The sequence below is a fragment of the Phascolarctos cinereus genome, unplaced genomic scaffold (assembly GCF_003287225.1).
Source record: "Phascolarctos cinereus isolate Bilbo 61053 unplaced genomic scaffold, phaCin_HiC Scaffold_4;HRSCAF=312, whole genome shotgun sequence".
Classification (NCBI taxonomy): domain Eukaryota; kingdom Metazoa; phylum Chordata; class Mammalia; order Diprotodontia; family Phascolarctidae; genus Phascolarctos; species Phascolarctos cinereus.
Genome location: NW_027555847.1, coordinates 202,319,046 through 202,343,084, shown reverse-complemented (window position 1 = coordinate 202,343,084; position 24,039 = coordinate 202,319,046). Strand labels below are relative to the sequence as shown.

Genomic DNA, 24,039 nt, shown 5'->3' with positions numbered 1-24,039 from the left:
TACCTTGGCAGTATACTTCCCAGGAATGTACAAATAGATGATGAGGTTGACACACACATTGCCAGAGCTAGATCAGTGTTTGGGAGGCTCTGAAGGAAAGTGTAGGAGAGAACAGTTATTAGACAACCTACCAAACTGAACATTTACAGAGCTGTTGTGCTGACCTCATTGTTGTACTCCTGTGAAACCTGAACAGTACACCAGCTCTATGCCAGGAAACTGAATTGCTTCCATTTGAATTGTCTTATGAAGATTCTGAAGATCACCTGGCAAGATAAGGTGCTGGACACTGAAGTTCTTTCTCGAGCTGAAATGCCAAGCATTCAAATTCTGCTAAAGAAAATATAACTCCAATGGTCTGATCATGTTTTTTGAATGCCAAATGTTCATTTGCCTAAAAGACTATTTTACAGAGAAGCCAAGCAAGGAAAGAACTCGAAAGAACTCACACAGAGCTCAGAAGAAGTAATACAAGGATATTCTCAAGGTTTCTCTGAAGAACTTCGGCATTGATTGTGAGACACGGGAGACACTGGCATAGGACTGCCCAGCATGGCATACCCACGTCAAAGAAGATGCTGTGCTCTATGAGCAAAGCAGAATTGCAGTAGCTCAAAAGCAACATGAGATACTCAAATTTAGAGTCATCTTCACTCCAAAATTTCCTATGGACTACTTGTGCCAGATGTGTGGTGGAGCCTTCCAACCCCATATTAGTCTGATCCGCTGTAGTTGGATACATTTAGTCCTCTTCAAGCATGAAGAACAACCAACCAACAACATAAACATTTTATGAGGTCAGTTATTATTTTATGAAGATCAAAATACAAATCTAATCTGTCTCTTGTGAAGTAGGCATGTTTTCCTTCTTTCCTTCAGCAGTTTTTATTTTTTTTCCCCAGACACCAAAGAACATTTTTTATTGGATTTTATGTAACTCTGAGAATGATATCAAAATGCTGTGCTGTAGACCACATAAGTTTTTCAGTGAAAAACCCCTCCCCAACCCAGTGCTATCCTTCACTATCCCCAGTAATGTTATCTTTCATTATTATATTCTCTTTAAAATTTACATGTCCAATTCATTTCTCAACAAGTCAACATTTCACAGCAAAGAAAATTACTTTTTCTCCTTCTCTCATGTAAACACAACAAGTCATGCTGCTTAGTTTAATGGCCCAACAATCCAATCCAATCCAATCCAATCTGATATGCATTTATTAGAGGCTTAGTTCTACTTTGCTCCTTTATTTTATTATTTTTTTTTCTCTTTGTGAATGATGGGTGGAGGTGAGGTAGTCCCTGCTAATTTGGGAGAGCTTTTAAAAAGTGAGCAATGGAGAATTCTGGTCAAGATGGCAACCCAAACACCTAGAAAGGAGAATAGCTCTTCCATATATATATATATATAATATATATATATATATATATATATATATATATATATATATACTCCAGTAATGATTAACAACAACAAAAAAAAGAATCAGATTGAATATTGATCAAAAACTCCAAAGAGAAGTAACAGTAAAAAGACTTCATCTAACCCAGAGCAATATAATGAAACAGCCAGATACTGCCAGTCTGGGAAAGGGTTCCTCCAGAGAAGCCAGCAAAATGACCTCAGGTCAATAGACCCACAGAAGCCCACTGACAAAGGAAGGCCTGTGAGATATGGAAGCTTACAGGAAGGATCAGCTTGGGGAGGTGGGGACCACAGTTGGGACAGAAACCTAGAGCAATGCCCTGACCAGGGAAGGGCAGAGTGGAATGGAAATTTGGAAACCCATAGCTACATCCAACATGGAGGGAGAGCAAGGGAGAGAAAGAAATTGACCCACAGAGGTACCTTGACTTAGGTCCGCAGGGAAGGCTACCAGTTTGGATGAAGCCAAACCAGGGGAGATGCAAGGAAGCATTGGGAGCCCAGGAATTCAAAGTTGTGATCAAACAGGGTTTAATCACCCCATCCAGGAGGATGATGGCAGAACTTGGTCCTGACACAAAGTCCCAAATTAGTAATGGAGACCGGAGATGTAAGTAAATAAAAGAATGCACAAGACGCTGTGAAGAAATATTATGAATCAGACTCACAAGAAGTAAACCCAGAAGAATACTGTTGTTTCACCAAAGTTGAGGTGGGATGAGGTGATGGTAGGGTTGGTGTTCTGTTTTGATATTTTTAACACAGGACAGAAAAAGAAAGATAAGAGAATATTCCAGGAAATAAATGAGAGAGAATGGATGTAAGTGATTATACCTCACATTTAGGATGCATGAGATTAAAAAACCATGAAGGCAGGGATGTGCAGCTTGGGTATCACATGAACCTCATTATCTGAATGGGACAAAGAAGAGGTCAACATATACAGACACACACAAAAAGATTGTTGTACTAATATATTAAACTCATTAGGGAAACAGAGATGTGGAAAGGAAAGAAAAGGAATTTAGAGAGATGGTAGATGTGAGAAAGGGATAATCACAAGCAAAAGACATTTCAAATTCAAAGGGTGGATTGTAAAGGGGGAATTACAAATAAAGCATAAGGCCAGAGATCAGGGTCTTGGTGAAGAAAAATACAGGAGAAGTTAGGCAGCAGAAGCATATACTTTTAATTATAGATCACATTTCTCTTCTTTTACCATTTTCTTCTTTCTTGCAAATGGGAGAAGGAACACAGGGAGAGAAAGGAAAAAATATTTTAAAACTATTTCTTAAAAGTATGAGAGTGTATAATGAAGGGAAATACAAAATTACCATTCATAACATTATGTGGCGTAGTGTATAAAGTGTTGTTGGACTTGGAGTTAGGAAAACCTAAATTTGAATCCTGCCTACTTAATTGCTGCATGACTCTGGACAAATTATCTAACCTCTCTCATGCTTCACTTCCTAATCTGTAAAATGGGTATAATTATAGAGCATATCTCAAAGGGTTCTTATGAGGATCAATTAAATGATATATGTAAAGCATTTAGCAAACCTTAAGGTCCTATGTAAATATTATTATTATCATTATCGTTATTTGAATGGGATAAAGTAACCTATAAAATGAAAGAAAGTAGCAGATTGAATTAGAAGAGTCCAACAATATATTGTTATTAGAGAACAAAGAATACCACAAAGTTAAAATGAGAGGTTACAACAGAATTTAGTATGCCTCAGGTAAACTCAAAAAGGCAAGGATAGCAAACATGATTTCCAACAAGGCAACAGCAAAATTAGACATGGCTAAAAGAGATAAACAGAGAAACTACATTATAATAAATGCTTTATAGATAATGAAACAATGTCAATATTTAATATAGATATTCCAAATGGGAAAAAGAAAGTAAGAAAGGAGGCATGGAAGGATGGAGGGATGGAGGGAGGAAAGATTTACTAATTATCTCCTATGTGCCAGACACTGTGCTAAATACTTTAAAAATATTATCTCATTTGATTCTCATTACAATCCTGGGAGATAGGTGCTATTACTATTCTAATTGTACAGTTAAGGAAACTGAAACAGACAGAGGTTAAGTGACTTGCTCATGGTCACACAGTGTCTGAGTGTCTGAGGACAGATTTGGACTCAGGTCTTCATCTAAATACATAAAGTAAAATTTATTTACGTTACAGGGAAGAATAGAAAGGAAAATACAGTTGGAGACTTCAGTGTATCCCTTTCAATCCTAGACAAAACTATCCAAAAGATAAACAAAAAGGAAGTTAAGCACCTGAATAGAATTTTAGAAAAGTTAGATATAATATATCTCTATTAATTGCTGAATACAAATAGGAAGGATTACACATTTCTCAGTTACACACGGCACCTTTACAAAAAATTGACCATCTACTAAGACAAAAACCTTATAAAATGAAGAAAAGCAGAAATATTAAACATCCTTTACTGACTACAACACTATAAAAATTATAGTCAATAAAAGGCCTCTGAAAAAAGGATTCAAAATTAAATGGAAATTAAATAGTTTAATCCTGAAGAATTTATATGTCAAAGAATATATCATAGAAATAATAGATGATTTTGTCAAAGAAGATTCATGAACCAATATTAGCGAAATAATTTCCATGATTGAAATGAAACATACCAAAATTTTAGGGGTGCAGCCAAAGCAGTCCTTATGGAAGAGTTTATATTTCTAAGTACTTTCATCAATAAAAGAGAAAGAAAGCAGATCAATAAATTGGACATGTAGCTAAAGACAAACTGAAGAGAAGCAATAAAATTTTTTAAACCCCAAATAAAATCAAAATGGAAATCTGGAAAACAAAAAAAAATTTCAATAAAATATAAAAAAATTCAATTGACAAAACTAGAAGCTGTTCTTAAAATCCAATAAAATGGATGAGTAATTTTTTAAAAAGCTGTATCTTTAACATCAGAAATGAAAAAGAATTCACAACAAATGAAGACAAAATAAAAGAAAATGTTAGAAACTATCTTAGTTATATAAATACCACTAGAAAACAGTCTTTACATAATTAAAGACAGAATATCTTCCCTAAATAACTGGGGAAATTCTATTACTCATGATTGGGCCCTGACAATGTAATTAAAAGAAAAAAACTACCCAAGATAATTTACTTATTCAGTTTCATGACTAGTAAGAACTAGCAAGTAAAACTAGCAAAAGGTTACTTCTTTGTACTTCCTAACTGTTTTAGGAGGATTCTGAAGATCACCTGGCAAGATAAGGTACCAGACATTAAAGTCCTTTCTTGAGCTAAACTGCCAAGCATTCCAACTCTACTGCAGAGAGTGCAACTCCGATGGACTGGCCGTATTGTTCAAATGCCAAATGTATGTTTACCTAAAAGACTATTTTACAGAGAAGTTACACAAGGGAAGTGATCACACAGAGGTTGGAAGAAGTGATACAAGGACACTCTCAAGGTCTCTCTGAAGAACTTTGAAATCCTCGGAGACACTGGCACATTACCACCTAGCATGGCATGGCTGCATCAAAGAAGGAGCTGTGCTCTATGAGCAAGACAGAATTGCAGTAGCTCAAAAGAAATTTCAGATGTGCAAATTTAAAGACATCCAAATGTTTATGTGGACTACTGGTACCCGGCCTGTCATAGACTCTTCTGAGTTTGTATTAGTCTGATCAGCCACAGCTGGACGCACTGCACCTTGACTCCAACATAGTGATGTTATTTTGGTCCTCTTTAGGCCAACAATCAACCTCCACCAGCACCTACCACAGTGCTTGGCAGATGTTAGGCAAGTAATAAATTTTACTGACTGATACTAGATAAATTGTTCAATTATGAATTATAGCATGTAAGTCGGGTTCAAGCTGGGGTATTTTGTGTTTCCTTGTTCATGGAGATAATAATACTCCTTACCTGTTTGAAGAACAGAGCTAGTGAGAGTGGGAGAAAGAAATCCTTCTTCTTATGCCATCTAGTTTCAAAAAAAGAAATATACAGGAAATACAATAAGCCTAGCAGGCAAAATGACAGTCAGCTGGAAGGTCCTCTTAAAGGGATGCCTGAAGAATATAGCATAGGGACAAAGTAAATAGTAATAGTAGGGTAAAATAGGAGAATTCATTTCCTCTCTGCAAGTAGTATTTGGAATAAGTGAGCAGGAATAATGTTGACAAGTTGCATTGAGGTATCAGGGCAATTCAGTGCTTTGGGAATGGAATAGGTAGAGTAGGAGAGCTGAGAATAAAGCCCTTTGGCTCCTGGAAAATTTTTAAATTTAATTTATTCAGTTTATTTAATAAACAGCTAGAATTCTATATTTCCATTTTGTTTTTACATTATCTTCATTTCCAAATTTCTGTCTCCCCACTCCTTTGTTAAGAGCATAATAAAAAAAGGGGGAAAAAAAGTTAAATAAAACTAACTCACAGGTCACCCAAGTCTGACATTATATGTCACATTGCACATCTATAGTGTCTTCTGCCTCTGCAAAGGGATGGATTTTCTTGTCTTTTCTTTGAGGCCAAACTTAGTTACAATAATTACACTGTGTGCCATTGTGTTGTTTCCCTTTACATTGCTATTGTCATTGTGCATATTATTTTCTTAATTATACTTATTCCAGTCTGTACCAGTCATCCTGTAGCTCTCTGAATTCTTCATATTTACTGTTTCTTATTTTGTTTGGTCAGTCATGTCTGATTCTTTGTGATCCTATGGACTGTAGCACACCAATACAGTCCATGGGGTTTTCTTGGCAAAGATACTGGAGTGGTTTGTCATTTTCTTCTTCAGTGGATTAAGGCAAACAGAGACTAAATGACTTGGCCAGAGTCACAGGGTAAGTGTCTAGGACAAATTTTAATTCAGTTCTTCCTGACTCCAGGCCGAGTGCTATATCTAATGTGCCAACTAGCTGCTTCCTTTCTCATAGCACAGCAATATTATATCAAATTCAGGTATCAAAGTTTGTGCAGCCTTTCCCAGTCTACGGGCATCAACTTTGTTTCAGGTGTTTGCTGCTACACAAAATGAGAATATTTTAGTGTGTATAAGACCTTTCTTTCCAACAAATATTTAGTATTTACCCTGTATAAAGTAATGTAGGAATACAAAGACAAAAATGAAAAATAGGTAAAGCTTTCTGTCCTTAGGGAGTTCATATTCAACAACATTTAAACAGATAAGTAAACACAAGATAATTAGAGAAAAGAGAGGACCCTATCTATGTGGAAGAAGAAGGGCTTCATTTAGGAGATGTCTCCAGAGTTAATCCTTGAAGGAAGCCTAGGATCCTAAGAGGCTGAGAGAAGAAGAGAGTGAATTAGCCTCTTCCAAGGAAGGAAATGGAATGTAATCTAAAGCACTCTCCAACTCTGCTCCTTGCTCTAAAATTCCATCATTCTCTTATTCTGTCTTGTGGAGTTTAACAGACATAGCTGTGGCTGAAAATTACTATATTAATAACCTACATCTGCTTGAATCTTGTAAATTTACATGCTGCATTGAATGAAGGTTGGCAATCAACTTACTATAACAGAATATAGGTTTTTGTGTCTTGGAAAGGAAAAGCAGTGAAATGATCATACTTTTCCCCTCTTCATATGTCAAACCCACTTGTTGGGCATGGTATAGAAGGGATTCTTTTCCTGCATGGGTTGGACTATAGAGTCTACAAGCTACCTTTGAATTCTCAGGTTCTGTGATTTTTGAATCTATTTTTTTAAAGCTATAAAGTTGAATTGAGAGTCAGGAGACTAAAGACAAATTACTTTATACCTCTGGCCCTTGGCTATTTGATTTGTTTAAATATAATCTTTCCCATTAGATTATAAACTCCCTGAGGGCAGGGACAATCTTTTGTATCTCCAGTGATTAGCTCAGTGCCTAGCACATAGTTGGTGATAAATAAATGCTTATTGATTGATTAATTGATTGATTAATCTATAAAAAGTGAGTTGTTAGATGGTTTCCATCCTGGCAGCTAGGTGGTGCAGTGGCTAGACCTCCAGCTTTGGAGTCAGGAGGACCTGAGTTCAAATTTGATCTCACTTGACACTTAATAGTTGTGTAGACAAGTCACTTAATATCGATTGCCTCACCAAAAAGCAAAAAAAAAAAAAATTAGATGGTTTCCAAGGTTTCTTCAAATTCTCATCTGTTCCAAATCTATGGGAAGACAGCTTTCCTACTGAGGAGCTTGGAAATGCTGAGGCAAGACTACTTATTCCTCTCTGTTTTATTTTCCTTTCATGGGATTGGTCTCCTAAAAAAGCTCAGATTTCACATGCACAGACTTATGATTATAAATCTAGAGCTGGAAGGAATCTTAGAAATCACCTAGTCCAAAGGCCTTATTTCACAAATAAGGAAACTGAGGTGCAGAGAGGGTGACATGTCCAAAGTCATACAGGTAGTAAGTAGCAGAACCAGGATTTGAATTAAGTTCCTGTGACTCCTATGTGCAGTGCTCTTTCCATTGCACCACTACAATTGTTATTACCATATTTTTTCAGTTTTCTTTTTTAAAATTTATTGTTAACATTCTTTTCAAATTTTGATTTCCAGATTTTCTCTCTCTCCCATGCACCCCTCCCCCACACACTGAGAAGGCAAACAATACGATATTAATTATACATGTGAAATCATGTAAAACATATTTCCATATTAGCCATATTGCCCCCATCCCCCCAAAAAAAGGAAGGAAGGAAGGAAGGAAGGAAGAAAGGAAGGAAGGAAGGAAGGAAGGAAGGAAGGAAGGAAGGAAGGAAGGAAGGAAGGAAGGAAGGAAGGAAGGAAGGAAGGAAGAGAAAATGATATTCCAATTTACACCTAGAGTTCATTAGTTCTCTCTCTGGAGGTGAATAGCATTCTTTCATCATGAGTCTTTTAGAATTGTCTTGGATCATTGTATTGATCAAAGTAGCCAAGTCTTTCACGGTTAATCCATCATTATAACATTGTTGTTACTGTGCACAATGATCTCTCAGCTATTCTCACTTCCTTTGCATCAATTCATATAGGTCTTGCCATGTTTTTCTGAAACCACCACCCTTGTCATTTCTTGTAGCACAATAGTATTCCATCTTAATCATATGCTACAACTTGTTCAGCTACTCTCCAATTTATGATCATCCCCTCAATTTCCAATTCTTCACCACAACAAAAAGAAGTTATAACTTTTTTGTATATATAGGTTGTTTTCCTTTTTCTTTGATCTCTTTGGGGTACAGACTTAGTAGTAGTATTGCCAGATCAAGGAGTATGCACAGTTTTATAGCCCTTTAAGGGCCATAGCTCTAGATTATTCTTCAAATTGGTTGGCCCAGTTCACTACTCCACCAGCAATTTATTAAGGTACCTATTTCCTTCATCCCCTCCAACATTTGTCATTTCTAATAGGTGTGAGGTGGTACCTCATATTTGTTTTAATTGCCTTTCTCTAATCAATAGTGATTTAGAACATTTTTCCCCATATGAATATAGATAGCTTTGATTTCTTCACCTGAAACCTGTTTGTTTATATCCTTTGACCATTGATCAATTGGGGAATGACTCTTATTTTTCTCAATTTGACTCAGTTCCCTATATTTAAGAAATGAGGCCTTTATCAGAGAAACTTGCTATAAAAGTTTTTTTGATATTACTTCATTGTCTATGGTACCTTTTAGCAAAATGCAGTTTCCCTGGTTATCTCTTTTAATTAGGTCTATTTTTGCTTATGCTTCTTCTGAGGTCATGAGTGCTACTGCTGCTTTTTTCACTTCAGGTGAAGCATAATAGATTCTGATCCAGCCTTTTATTTTGACTCTGTGTGTGTGTGTGTCTGATTCAAGTGCATCTCTTGTGCACAACATATTGTTGGATTCTGGTTTCTAATCCATTCTGCTATCTGCCTCCATCTTATGGGTTAACTCATCCCATTCACATTCACATTCACTGTGATTATGATTACTGTGTATCTCCCCCACACCCCCATCCTATTTTCTTCTTTTTATCCTTTCTCTTCTCAGAAGTCTGTTTTACTTCTGACTACTGCCTCCCTTAATCCACTCTCCCTTTTATCAGCTCCCTCCCCTATATCTCTTATCCTCTTTCCCTCCTATTTCCGTATTGGGGAAAATAGATTTCTCTACCCAAATGAGTATGTGTATACATATACATATATATATATATATATATAAAATTGTTCCCTCTTTGAACCAATTCTGATGAGAACAAGATTCAAGTTATATATATATATATATATATATATATATATATATATATATTAAAATTGTTCCCTCTTTGAACCAATTCTGATGAGAACAAGATTCAAGTAATGCCTACCACCACCCCCTTTTCCCTCTCTACTATAAAAGCTCTTTTTTTTCCATGCCTCTTTTATGTGAGAAAATTTTACCCATTGTACCTCTCCCTTTCCCGTTCTCCCAATGCATCATTTTCTCACCCCTACTTTTTTTTAATATCATTGTAATATAATCAACTCATACCCATGCCCTCTGTCTGTGTAGACTCCTTATAACTGCACTAATAATGATAAAGTTCTTAGGAGTTACATGTATCATCTTTCCATTCCTTTAGGAATGTAAACAGTTTAATTCTATTGATTCCCTTGTGATTTCTCTTTTGTGTTTACCTTTTTGTGCTTCTCTTGATTCTTCCATATGAATGGCAAATTTTCTATCGAGCTTGGTCTTTTCATCAGCAATGTTTGGAAGTCTTCTATTTCATTAAATATCTATTTTTTTCCCCTGAAGGATTACATTCAGTTTTGCTGAGTAGATTATTCTTGCTTGTAATCTTAGCACCTTTGCCTTCTAGCATATTATATTTCAAGTCCTCTGTTCCTTTAACATGGAAGCTATTAAATTGTGTGTAATCCTGACTGTGACACCATGATATTTGAATTGTTTCTTTCTGGCTGCTTGCAATATTTTCTCCTTGACCTGGGAACTCTGGAATTTGACTATAATATTCCTGGGAGTTTTCATTTTGAGATCTCTTTCAGGAGGTGATAAGCAGATTCTTTCCATTTCTATTTTACTCTCTGGATCTAAGATACTGGGGCAATTTTCCTTGGTAATTTCTTGAAAGATGATGTTTAATCTCTTTTTTTTTTATCATGACTTTCAAGTAGTCCAATGATTCTTGAATTATCTTTCCTATTTTCCAGGTCACTTTTTTTTTGAGATATTTTACATTTTCTTCTATTTTTCCATTCTTTTGACTTTCTTTTATTGCTTTTTTGAAGCCTTATGGAGTCATTAGTTTCCACTTGCCCAATTCTAATTTTTAAGGAATTATTTTCTTCAGTGAACTTTTGTACTTCTTTTTACATTTGGCCTATTCTGCTTTTAAAGGAGTTCTTTTCTTCAGTTAATTTTTGTGCCTCCTTTACTATTCAGCCAATTCTGTTTTTTAAGGTGTTATTTTCATCAGTATTTTTTTGTGCCTCTTTTACCAAGCTCTTAATTCTCTTTTCATAGCTTTCTTGCATCACTCTTATTTCTTTCCGGAATTTTACCTCTACTACTCATTCTTTCTCGAACTCTTCCAGGAATTCTTGCTGGCCTTGGCTCCAATTAGCATTTTTCTTTGAGACAGCTTGTAGCTATTTTGCATTGTTGTCTTCTTCTTACTTTACATCTTGGTCTTCCCTGCCACTGCAGTAGCTTTTTATGGTCAAGTTCTTTTTTTGTTTTTCCTCATTTTCCCAGCCCACTTTTTCACTTTGACCTTCATGTTAAAGTTGGGCTCTGCTCACCTAAGGATGGGGAGGCATTGTCTCAAGCTTCAGACTTTTTCATGCTGCTGTTTTCAAAGCCAGTTCTGGGGTTTGCAAGTTTTTGGTGCTTCCAAGGTGGTATTATCCTGGGAGAGGTATAGTCACTTCTCTCCTGGTCTGTACTCTGGTCTTTATCCAGGAAGAGCTTTTGCTCTCGTATGGTCACAAGTATTAATGCTCTTCTTGGCCTTGGAACTGTGACTAGGACCCCTGTTCCCTCATGACCAATCACAAGAGCTCCTCTCTGCCTTGGAACTGTGACTCAGAACTGCTTATGGGCAATAGAGTTGCTTATCAGTGACAGCTGCACACAGTGCCAGCAAAGGGTCCTCTGTAGTCTCTTTCTGACAGCTGTCTGATCCCCTCACTGTTTCTGGGCTGAGAGCTCCCAGTGATACTGCTGCTTTTGAAGCCATCTCCAAAACTCACCACTAGTGCTCCTACCATGCCACAGGCTTACACCTACCCCAAGACTGCAGATCTCTCCTGTGGACCTCCTAAGTTGTCTTAGGCTAGAAAAATATCTCCCTCTGACTTTCTTCTTCTTCTTCTTCTTCTTCTTCTTTCTTCTTCTTCTTTTTTTTGGCTCTGCCACTCCAAAAGTTTAATTGAGGCATTATTTTCAAATTGTTGGGAGAGTTCAGTTGGGTCTCAGCCTATATTCCACCATCTTGGCTCCACCTGCTTCCTTGTAATTTCTAATAAAACTTTTAACAATTATTTTCAAACCCCACATTTTCCATTACTCATGTATTCCATTATAATATAATAGAAAATTGGTTTCCAATATTTGAGATATCATTTAATTTCTCTGTTATTACATAGAACTGAAAATTGGTTGGACAGATATCTCTTTTCTCCTAAAAATGGCATCTACAGCAGCATATGTGAAATATAATCATCCCAATCTCAATTTACCTTATGAAATCAAAAGCAATTGATTTTCTTCTTCATAGTAAAAAGTAAGCAAATCAATGGGAAAAGGGGCAGAGTAGGAACACCTGTCTATGTTTCATCTTTGCTATCACTCTCCACTTTATTTACCTCTTCCATTTCATGCTCTTCAAATTCTTATCCATCCTTCGTGTCCCCAGATTCATATGCCTATAGCCTTAAATACATAGTCTCTTACCTATATCCACTTACTAATCTTCTCTGTAAATTTTTCCCCCTGTACTTCAATTTAACCAGTGTCTAACTCATACAAAGCACCATGTACTAGAGGAAATTTGAAGATTACATAAGCAAGATCCTCTCTATTATCTCCAACCCAACATCAAATAATTTGGAAAAATAAGTAGGGGGAAATAGTGATAGTAGTGGTGAATTTGATGGAATTAAGGTGTGAAGAGACAGTGTAAAGGAGAGGGAAATTTCCCATCCTTCTCCTTAGATAAATATGTCCTTGTTCTGCTTAGAGTTAGAAGGTCAGGTATCAGAATATCATATGAAATGAAAGCATTTCCAATGGAAAGCCATCACTGCTGTGACTGTCCTCAGAACTCTCCCTTTCAGATATAAGTGATGAACTTTGCTGCTCCCCTGCCATTCCCTAAAGACTGTATGATAGAGATCAAGGTACTGCTTTTGCCTGTGAGGTATGAGCTCACCATTCAGATGTATAACCATTCTGTAATAGAAGCCAGATGCTAAACCAGCTTGGCTTCCTGATTAGCCATGAGCTCCCTTTAAGGAAAGCATATTTTAGTGGAGATCCTGAAATTCAACCATTGGGTAAACTTTTCAAGTGAAACTAAGATAAATAAAATAACAAGGGCAAACTCATGTGTTGGTGGTGATGACACACAATATTTTTTGAGGTCCTCCCCTCACAGGATATGAAGAACTCAGTCCAGTAAAAATACAAGCTTGTCCAAGTTTTGCTACTCATCACAGCAATTGGCTTATATAAAGATCTGTTTAATATATACATATATATATATGATAGATACAACATCTATTAACACATATATATATATACCATATATATGTGTAATTAGTGGGCAGCTAAGTTGCACAGTGGATAGAGCACTGAACCTGGAGTCAGAAAGACCTGAATTCAAATCCAAATTCAGATTCCTACTAGCTGTGTAACACTGGACAAATTTCTTGACCTCCGTCTGCCTCAGTTTTCTCATATGTAAAATAGGGATATTAATAGCACCCACCTTCTAGACTCCTTGTGAGGATAAAATGAAATATTCGTAAAGTGCTTTGCAAACTTTGAAGAACTATGTAAATGCTATGGTGATAATGATGATGGTGATGGTATCAATATTGTTTGTGTGATTGTAAAAGAGCCACAATTTCCCACTAGAGCAGAGTTAGCAAATTTATTTGGCCTACCACCCCCTTTTAAATAAAAAAAATTGCTCAGCATGCCTCTGGAAATCTACTTTCATTAACCTTTAAATGTTTTTTTTTTAATTTGCATAATTTTTAAAAAACATAATTTTTTTAAATGACACATCTCAAATTTAATAATTTATTGTAAATTTGTGGTATTTTCCTGCATTGAAATTTTGATGACACAATATTGAGTCATGTAACCATTAGTATTGTATTGTAAACAAGTCATTACACACACATATTTCTGTCAATGCATACTGGACTTCCCAATAATGCACACCACGCTCACCTGCCAATGCTTGTTTGTTAAGACCTTCAGCAAACTGGTTATAACTTGCATTTTGTATTTATTTGGAAAATAATGTAATAACTACAACTTTAACTCTGTTACACAACAGATGAAACATGTATGAACAGGTTTTCAAAATTTTATCTTTCTTCTTTCCTTATGCTTCTACTGCCCCCTTATTTTTATTCAATGTCCCCCAATTGCACCAAGGCTACTACCACCCCTCTGGATTGTTCCAGCACCCCCAGGAGGTGGTATCATCCACTTTGGGAACTCTGTGACTAGAGTCTAATTTGATGGGTCCATTGCCTCTTTGCTAAGCATTAGGAGGACAGCTAGGTGGTACAGTGGATAGAGCACTGGGCTAAGAAGCAGAAAGACTCATCTTCCTGAATTCCAATCTGGTCTCACATACTAGCTGTGTAACCCTGAGCAAATCACTGAACACTGTTTGTCTCAGTTTCCTCATCTGTAAAATGAGCTTGAGAAGGAAATGTCAAACCACTCCAGTATCTTCGCCAAGAAAACCCCAAAATGAGGTCATGAAGAGTCAGTTATGACTGAAACAGCTGAACAACAAAAGAAGGTATTTTTGATCAGTGCATCAAAGTCATTATTTTTTGCTGCTCTCATTAGAATTCTGAGGTCTTGCAAAGTTGTTTTTCTTCATGTTATTGTTGTTATCACATAAGTTGTTCTTCCAGGCATCATTATTTCAACTTCACATTTGGCTTTTCCTAGATTTCTCTGACTATATGATCTTTTTTTTTTTTGGCTAGGCAATGGGGTTGAGTGAGTTGCCCAGGGTCACACAGCTAGTAAATGTCAAGTGTTTGAGGCCAGATTTGAACTTAGGTTCTCCTGACTCCAGGGCCAGTGCTCTATCCACTACACTATCTAGCTGCCCCAACTGTGTAATTTTTTAAGGTACAATGATATTCTATTACATTCCTCTACCACAATTTGTTCAGCCATTCTCCAATCGATGAGCACCCATTTTGTTTCCAGTTTTTTATCACTCCAAAAACTGTAGTTATCAATATTTTTATATGTACCAGTCTTTTCACTGTCCTTGATCTCTTTGAGATACATGCCTAACAGTATTGCTTGAGATACGGAATGAGACACAGCAGACACGGCAATATGTTTATTGTTTTGTTGGACTGTATCTATTTGTTTCAAAGGAGTGCTACTCCTTGGGGAGGCACACTGGGGGTGGTAGAGTAGCGGGTTATGATAGAAATGCAAAAAAAAAAGCATTATACTACATTTCCAAGGTAAAAAACAAACCAAAAATTACAGAAGGGGACACAAACAAAATAGAATGGTCTTGTTATGACTTGTCAAATTACATGCATACGTATATTTACGTTCTTCTTAAGAAAGAAATTATACATAATTATAATTATATGAGCCTCTTGTTCTTTTTTATATGTGGAATATTTGTGGATGGTTTTTAAGTTCATAATAAAGAAAAATTTTAAAAATAACTTAATTGGGCATATTTCTTCCTCATTAATTAGTATCAAATTATGAAGAAACTACCAAATGAGACCCAGTCAAAAGTAGGCAAATTCTATGTGGGGAAAAAATTCAGAAAATGAATTATTAACTGGTCTTTCCATATCTAGGGTTTGTTCTTTTTGATTTATTCTACACATCAATGCCAAATTAATTTGTCTAAAGCATGGCTTTGAGAATATCAATCCCTCTGCTTTACAACTTTCATTGATCTACTCAAAAGTCTAAACTCTGTAGCCTGGAACACAAAGCCCCTTCTCCCCCTATTCCCTCATTTATATATATATATATATATATATATATATATATATATATATATATATATATGTATATATATATATATAAATTTTTTTTTGGCGAGGCAATTGGGGTTAAGTGACTTGCCCAGAGTCACACAACCAGTAAGTGTTATATGTCTGAGATCACATTTGAACTCAGGTCCTCCTGACTCCAGGGCCGTGCTCTATGTGCCACCTAGCCATCCCTCAAACATATTTCTCTACCTTTATCTCCCACGAGTTGTAAATCTCACAAAATGAATGAAAAAGAAAACAATAGATTGGTAATACAAAAAGAAAAACATGAAGGAACAATCTGGAAGAAGAAAATTAAAACATGAAAATGTTAAAAGAAGAAACAATGTCACATAAGAAAATATATTGATCTAGAAGACAAGGTGTAGTGATATCTTAAGAAGTATAGATCTCCCAGAAAAACACAATAAGTCAATAAACCTGAGCACTATGATGAAAGTAATACAAGATTACTGACCAGAACTTATGAACACAGAAAACAAAATGCCAAATAAAAGAATCTGCAAATCAACTCCAGAAAAAAAAAAGACCCTGTTTATGGTATCACAAACATTGAGACATATGGTGGTTAGATTTAATAATTCCAAAGACAAACAACAAATTCTTCCAGCAAGCAGGAGAAAGGGCTTCAAATAATAAGGAAAAGAAATCTGAGTTACATGGACAATTCTGCACCTATCAGAAACCACAGAAAGGAATTGAATAATGTGCTCTAAAGCTGCCTCCCTTGAGGGACTGTGACTTCCCTTAAAAAGGAACCTACTTGGTGTGTTACCTGGAATACATGCCTTTCCTTTATTTGGAGACAGCCTAAGCAAATTCTGTTGACATGACACACACAAACCTTGAACCTCAACATTTTGTCAAGAACACTTGGAGTTTAATTTTATTTTAATAAATGTTATACAAATTACCATTTGCTCTATCTTTATTTTAATAACATATGGCCATAGCTATGATTTATTTGGTGTACAGTTCCTGACCAGGAACACAAAGCAGCCCAACTAGAACATTTTTCCTATGAACACTGTGACCATAGATTTACTACTGGAAGAAACCTCAGAAGTTCTCTAGTCCAACCTAATCCCTTAATTTTATAGGTAAGGAAGCCCAGGCCCAGAAAGATTAAGTGACTTCCCCAGAGTCACACAGGCAAAAGTGGCAGGGGCAGAATTTGAACAAAGGTCTCTTGACTCTACATCTAATGACCTTTCCTCTTTACCTGTGAAAAAATTATTTAATAACAAATATCTTGGAGATTCAGAGCTTTCCTCCCCCCCCAAGCCACCCTCTTCTACCAAAGTCCTCACTTTAAATTCAGTTTTTCTCCAGAAGCACATTACTGATAATGAAATTGCATTGACTCCCCTTATCCTGGTCAGCTCCTCCTACCCAAGTTTGCAAGTAATTTAATCTAAAGTAGGGAAGTCCATTGTGTTCTACTCAAGCTTGGGTGAAGACAGATTCTTTTGTCTAGCTAGCCCAAGGCTGGAAGTGGTCTGGTATAGAGATATTTTCTCTGTCCAGGGGTGAAAAGATGATGGAAGAACATCAGCCCCTATTGAAAGGTATATGAACTGTGCACCCTAACGTGAAAGTGATCTCAGTTCCAAACTGCAGCTCCCATGCTTGGATGCACACACGCCACCCACTTTGAGAGAAATAAACACAGGTACAATCTAATTCAGTTTGTCTTTCTTAGACCAAACTCTGAAGGTTGACATACTCCAATGGCTCAATATGACCCATTTTATGCTACAATTTCCAAGAACATATTGCAGGAGGAAAAAAGGAATTATTTTTATTCCAGGATAATCAGAAATCCCACATAAGGTTACCAGGACCCCTCCAAAATTGGCCAAGAGCGTAGCTCCTCCCAACCAAAATGAAGAAGCATTTCAGGGAAGTCCTGTCTCTATTCTAGGCAACCCCAGCTGGTTCTGGGTGAGGTACAAGGCTGGAACACCAGACTTTTCTTTGTGAGAGATTATTTTCCTAAATCCCCTTTTCAGCAATTCCTTTTATAGACAACAATCAAATTTTCTAAGTACCCTTAGATAACTGCATACCAGGGGACTCTTATTAGCCAGCTAGTCTCTTTTTGTAACTGCTATGAAGAGTAATACACAGGTAAACACCAGGTCAGTTCCTAGTCTCCAAAAAGCACAGAAGCTTCCTTATTTATGCTGGAGATCAGTCTGGTTGATGGAAATTGTAGCATAAAGTGGGTCATATTGAGCCATTGCAGTATGTCTGGTTGATGTGCACTTTTTCTATGGGACATTCCAACAATACCCATCAATTACACTCCCTCGCATGGTGAAGATTCCTAAGACAGCACACTATACGTCATTAAATAAGTGTACAGAACAATCCAATCAAATTAATTTGAATTTTAAATCAGCTCAGTGGGAGAAAAAGACATCATCACATTCTATGTGTATTACTTAGCCTGGCTTATCCTGTGAATCTAAATTTCACTGGTAACAAAGGCATTTGTGGGAAACTAATTACTATATTCTTTCTCTGGCTTTGCTGGTAAATTACATCCTTCTCCCAGGGACTAAATTTTATATCTGCAAAATATTATTTGATATATGCCCTAATTGCCACATTTAATGAAACCGTTTCTGAAAAGTGTATGTGTGTGTATGTACATATATACATACATACATACATATATGGGTGTGTGTGTATAAACATTTTAAGCAATGCATATTTTGGGTACTTTTGGAAATATCAACAAAATAGGGAAGCAAATTGGTCTGCATGCCCTAGGTTAAATATTTGAGTAGCATCAGCATACTGGATATAACAAAATGTTAACAGAAAAAGGCATCTGAAGGATCATAGATGTTGAGCTGGAGGTAAAATAATCTAACTTCTTCATTTCACAGATTAAAAAAAAAGGGCAGCTAGGTGGCGCAGTGGATAGAGCTTTGGCCTTGGAGTCAGGAGGACCTGAGTTCAAAACCGGTCTCAGACACACAACACACAACACCTACTAGGTGTGTGACCCTGGGCAAGTCACTTAACCCTGACTGCCTAGCAAAAAGCAAAAACAACAACAACAATAACAACAAACAAAAAACAAAAACAAATTTTTTTAAAAAAGGACCAGAGAGACTTGTTAGCTTGCCCAATGTCACAAAATTCATAAATGAGAGTCTGGATTTGAACCCAGATGCTCTGATACCACTGTACTAGATCACCCTCACTAAGAGTTAACTATTTGATGATAAGTATTACCCATCCTTTTACTTTGTTTATATCAGAGTTCTTGTAAGGTTAACTATTGGCATTGAAGAGTAGAAAGTGAAATTGATTTTCTATTTTATTGATTTGACAAGAAATTGATTTTTATTAATCAGCTGGACCTTAGGCAAATCACTTAATGTTTTAGTGCCCCAGGCAATTCTCTAAGACTAGAAATTACAGGTCAATTGCCAATGAAATCATGGGTCTCTTCCAAAAAATAATAACTTTTTAAACATTAACTACTAATAATCTTTGGCACTATCAAATAGTTCAACATGAGAAACTGAAATGATTTTATCAATGGAAATAACATTGAAGAAAAAGTACTAATATATCTGTTTTACCACTACACAGTAAGGACCATGGGATCTTTCCATTTGACTTGCACCTTATACCCTTCAATATGTGTTGTTTCCCCCATTAGAATGTGAGCTACTTGAGAGCAGGGACTGTTTTACTTTTCTATTTGAATCTCCAACACTTAGCACAGTGCTTTGCATATAATAAGTACTTAATAAATGCTTTATTCCTTCCTTCATTCAACAGTGTATTCATTTTGGGGGTATGGGTGTTCAAGGAGGGCTAGCACCTCTGGGGTAAGGGTTTGCCAAGCATTTTTCAGGGCTACTTATTCACCTTAGCTGTCCACTTGCCACCCAGCTCTCACCTGTAGCTCCAAGAAGCTGTAGCACATACAGTAGCCACATCCTGGTAAGTGTCTTGGCAGACAAATTAAACCAGTTTGAGGCTGACTGACAGGCCATGAACCCATTGGTGGGTTAGGGGAGTATCTACCCTAAACATGTGAAGACTTCCCCTGGATTGAATGAGAACAATTTGTTCCAACTGCCATGAAAGCAGCTGAACCAGAAGATGTGGACCACTCAGAGTTTGGTCAGACATCAAAGATGCCAAGGTCATCTACTGCATCCTGACTTTGGTCTTGCCACTGATGACTCTGGAAGAGATAGTGAGATTGGCAACTTTTTGCAACTCTGTCTCACCTAAATCCAATTCATTCAAGTTGAGACATCACTCTGTGATGTCACTGGTCCTCTTCAAAACAAAGGACAAAGAACAACATTCAACAGAATTGCCATGGTTTTAGAAGTGTTGGAATTTGCAATGCAATTTCCACAAAACTATCTTCTAAGGTAGAGTGCAAGAATTATTCTCCCTCCCCCCACCTTCATTCAACTGTCATTCAATGAGCATTTATTAAATGACTACTAGGCATTGTGTTAGCCACTGAGGATACAAAGAAAAAATGAAACAATCTCTACCTTAAGGAATTTACATTCCATAGGGAGTGATGGGGAGCAAATTGTACACAGAAAAGTAAAGGAAAAACAAATGGAAAATAATTTCTGAGTGGGGAGAGCAGTAATATGGGAAGACCAGGCATTAGGATGAACTTCCTGTAGGAATAGCACTTAAATTGAGTTTTAAAAGAAGTTGGAAATCTATTATGTAGAGATGAGGAAGACTAGGAGGGAGAACATGGGAGGAGAGGGGAAGTGAGGACAGAGATGGGTGTGAGAATAATGAGGTACTGGCCCAAGGTGAGACCTTTGCCCTTTACCCCAAAAAGAATTTGGGTCCCATTAGTCTAAGGGATTCTCCTAGAATTCTCCCATTTGATCAAGGAGGTCTCTGGCAGTCATCTGAGGCTATAATCCTATCAATTGGCCTTTCATTATTGCCTAGCCCAATCTCCCAATTCCCTGTTACCTCAACCTAGACTAGTCCTCCATTGTCTTACCTCCCTATGCCCCCTGGCTATTTCCCACCCTTGACCCTATCTAGACTCCATTCTTCCTTGGCCAGGTCCCTGGCATTCTGTTCACCCTAGCTTACTGGCCACTCCAATTCAGATTCTTCCTAGATCCCTCCCAAGTCCTTCTGTATAAAAGGTCCATCTTGTCTCCATTAAGGTGCTCAGATTCTTTAAGAACCTAGCCAATAGCTTACAAATGTTTAGACTCTGTTTAGGAGTCTGACCAATGTGGTGGATCTTTAATAAACCTTGTCTCCGGCTGAAAGAATGCTTGGGTCAAATTCATTCAGGCAGAACCCATGTGTCGTGATTTCGGGGTCCCAGCACCCCTAAACCTCTAGACCTCATCAGGAATGTCATTTGAAGAAGAACAAATAAGCCAATTTGGTTAGAACAAGGATAGTAATGTACAGCAAAACTGGAAAGGTAGGGTAGAATCAGATTATGAAGGACTTTAAAGCAAAATAAAGGAATTTGTATTTCATCTTAAGAGCAAGAGGGAGCCACTGGACATTCTTGAAGTAAGGAAATGACATGGTCAGATGACTGTATTTTACCAAAGGAGGAAACTGAGGCTCAGAGAGGTCAAAGGAATGTGCCCACAGTCAATTGGTTAATAGTCACTTGACAGGCATTTGTTAAGCACTTGCTTTGTGCCAGGCACTGTGCTAAGTTCTAGGGATATAAAGAAAAGCACACAAAGGCATAGCTCATTTTATTGTGCTTCACTTTGCAGATATTGCAGGGGGTTTTTTGTTTTTTTGTTTTTTCACAAACTGAAGGTTTGTGGCAACTCTGTGTCAAGCAAATCTGTCTATGCCATTTTTTCCAGCAGCATGTACTCACATCATGTCTCTGTATCCCATTTTGGTAATTCTCGCAATATTTCAAATTTTTTTCATTATCATTTTATCTGTTATGGTGATCCGTAATCATTGATCTCTGTTATAATGGTAACTGTTTTGGGGCACCACAAACAGCACCCATAGAAGATGGTGAAGTTAAGCAATACGTGCTGTCTTTATTGTTCCACTGACCTCCAGTTCCCCATCTCTTTCCCTCTCCTTGGGCCTCCCTATTCCCTGAGACACAACAGTATTAGGCCAATTAACAATCCTTCAGTGGTCTCTAAGTGTTCAAGTGAAATGAAGAGTCAATTCATGTGGCAAACTTCACTGTTGTCTTATTTTAACAGATTGCCACAGACACCCCAATCTTCAGCAACCACCACCCTGATCAGTCAGCAGCCATCAACATCAAGGCAAGGCCCTCCACCAGCAAAATGATTACCACTCACTGAAGGCTCAGAAGGTGGTTAGCATTTTTTATCAATAAAGTATTTTTTAACTAAGGTTTGTACATCAGGATTTTTTTTAGACATAATGCTATTGCACACTTAATAGACCATGGTATCATGTAAACATAACTTTTATATGCACTGGGAAACAAAAAAAATTGTATAACTCACTGTATTGTGATATTTGCTTTATTGCAGTGGTCTGGAACCAAACCTGCAATATCTCTGAGGTATGCCTACAGTTAGAAAGCAATGGTACTCAGACCTCAGGTCTTCAGATTTCAAGTTCAATCCTTTTTCTGTTAAACTGAGTGGCCTCTCAGTCTGAATGCCTCATTTAATAGACATGCCAGAAAATGGTGAGTTTACTGTGTGTTCCTCAATATCTTTCAGTAAAGGAAGGGATTATTTAAAAGACTTTTGTGAATACAATAGTCCAGGAAAATGAAAAGTTTTGTCCTGAACCTTTGATGAAAGATTGTGATCACTGAAGGGCTCCTTCCACCCCCAACTCCCTTGGTATATTGCTCCTTAAAATAACAGTGCAATTTTGACTAGTTCAGATTATTTTCCCCCTAAGGGCACAAGTCATTTTGAAATAGTTTTATTTTACAGTCAGAAATGTAAATGGAGATTTTTGTAAAAAGAAAATCAAATAAACAGAAGCTGAAAAATGATTTTAACTGGGAACAGGCAGCACCAAAAATCTTGTACATGGAAGATCAGGCTCATGAGCCATTGAAAATAAGTTTGCATGCAGAGATGACTTCTCAACTTCTTGTAAACCTGAGAAGTTCAAGCAAGTCAGTTCAGAACTTTGTATACATTTAGGAGAGTACTTTAGGGCCAACTGCTGGGATTCCCACTCCAGAGTGACAGATTCAGTGTTTTAGTACCACTTCTAAGAGAAAAGACATGCTGACAAGGAATCTATCTACATTATTGCCTTGCAGAAGGCAGTAATTGCTATTCAAATAATGTTTTCCTTCAAAATCTAATTTAATTTTAGGGGGATAATGAAACTGGATATCTGGAAAACACTAACCATCTTTAGATTGTTCACATTCTTTCATAAAGCAATGGGGAGGGGAGGAAAAAGGAATAAGCAATTATATAGAACTTACTTATGTGCTAGGTACAGTGCTAAGTGCTTTTTCCAAATATGATCTCATTTGAAAATGCCAATAAAGGCAAATCAAAGATATTTTGTGTTTCTCTAATTTCTCTCTCTCATATCTTCTCCAATTGCAGGCTCCCTCTTCCTCTCACGCAAACTATTCATTCTGCTCCATTGCTGCTTCATCATAGATGGAGGAAAACTTCATTTCTTGAAGATTATGGTAGTGGAGCACAAACTCTGATAGTCTGTGGTCTACCATGTTGATACCTACTATTAAAAAATCATTTACTAGTAATTTGACCTTTATTTGATTAATATTTGAGTTTGGGAAGGGTTATAGGGAAATACTTTTTCTAGCAGAGATGTAATGCTCAACAGGAGCTAAGATGGGAGTGGAACCAGGAAATTTTGGAAAATTAAATAGAGGCACTACTGCTTCTGAATTTTACCAGAATTTATTTGGGATTCATAAGTATATTCCTAGGATGTCACAAGTCGCCTCTATAGAAAAGCTACACTGGGAGAAAAAGACAGCACCCAGTATGGAAATATTTTGGAGGGTACAGGAAGAAAAAAGCCCTTCAGGTACAGTAACTGAGATGGTGAGCTTCAATTGAGAATGTGACACTCCCAGAGTATACAAGTGATGCTGCCATTATCTAACCTTGCTAAAGAATCCCACCTTGGTAGTTAGATGAGACTTTCATAACAAATTCTTTTCTCTATCAAATGACAGTTGAACGACATCATGGTACTAAAACATCATAATTCCCAATATACTACATGATTAAATAGAAATGTGACTAAAGAAAAAAAAAAGATGTGAAGAGCATCTAAATTATGTATGCACCAAGTGCATACATAGAAAGTACATATTGGAAGTA

At 36.9% G+C, this 24,039-nt stretch overlaps 1 long non-coding RNA gene across 1 annotated transcript in view; it reads left to right on the top strand.

The window, feature by feature from the left end:
• The window catches only part of LOC110200850 (uncharacterized), a 51,107-nt gene extending 27,565 nt beyond the window's left edge, over positions 1-23,542 (top strand). Inside the window, exons 2-4 of the long non-coding RNA XR_002322324.1 lie at positions 21,934-22,049; positions 22,234-22,394; positions 23,287-23,542. This is a non-coding gene — a long non-coding RNA (uncharacterized LOC110200850). The remainder of the gene's footprint in view (positions 1-21,933; positions 22,050-22,233; positions 22,395-23,286) is intronic.
• Positions 23,543-24,039: the final 497 nt, after the last annotated feature.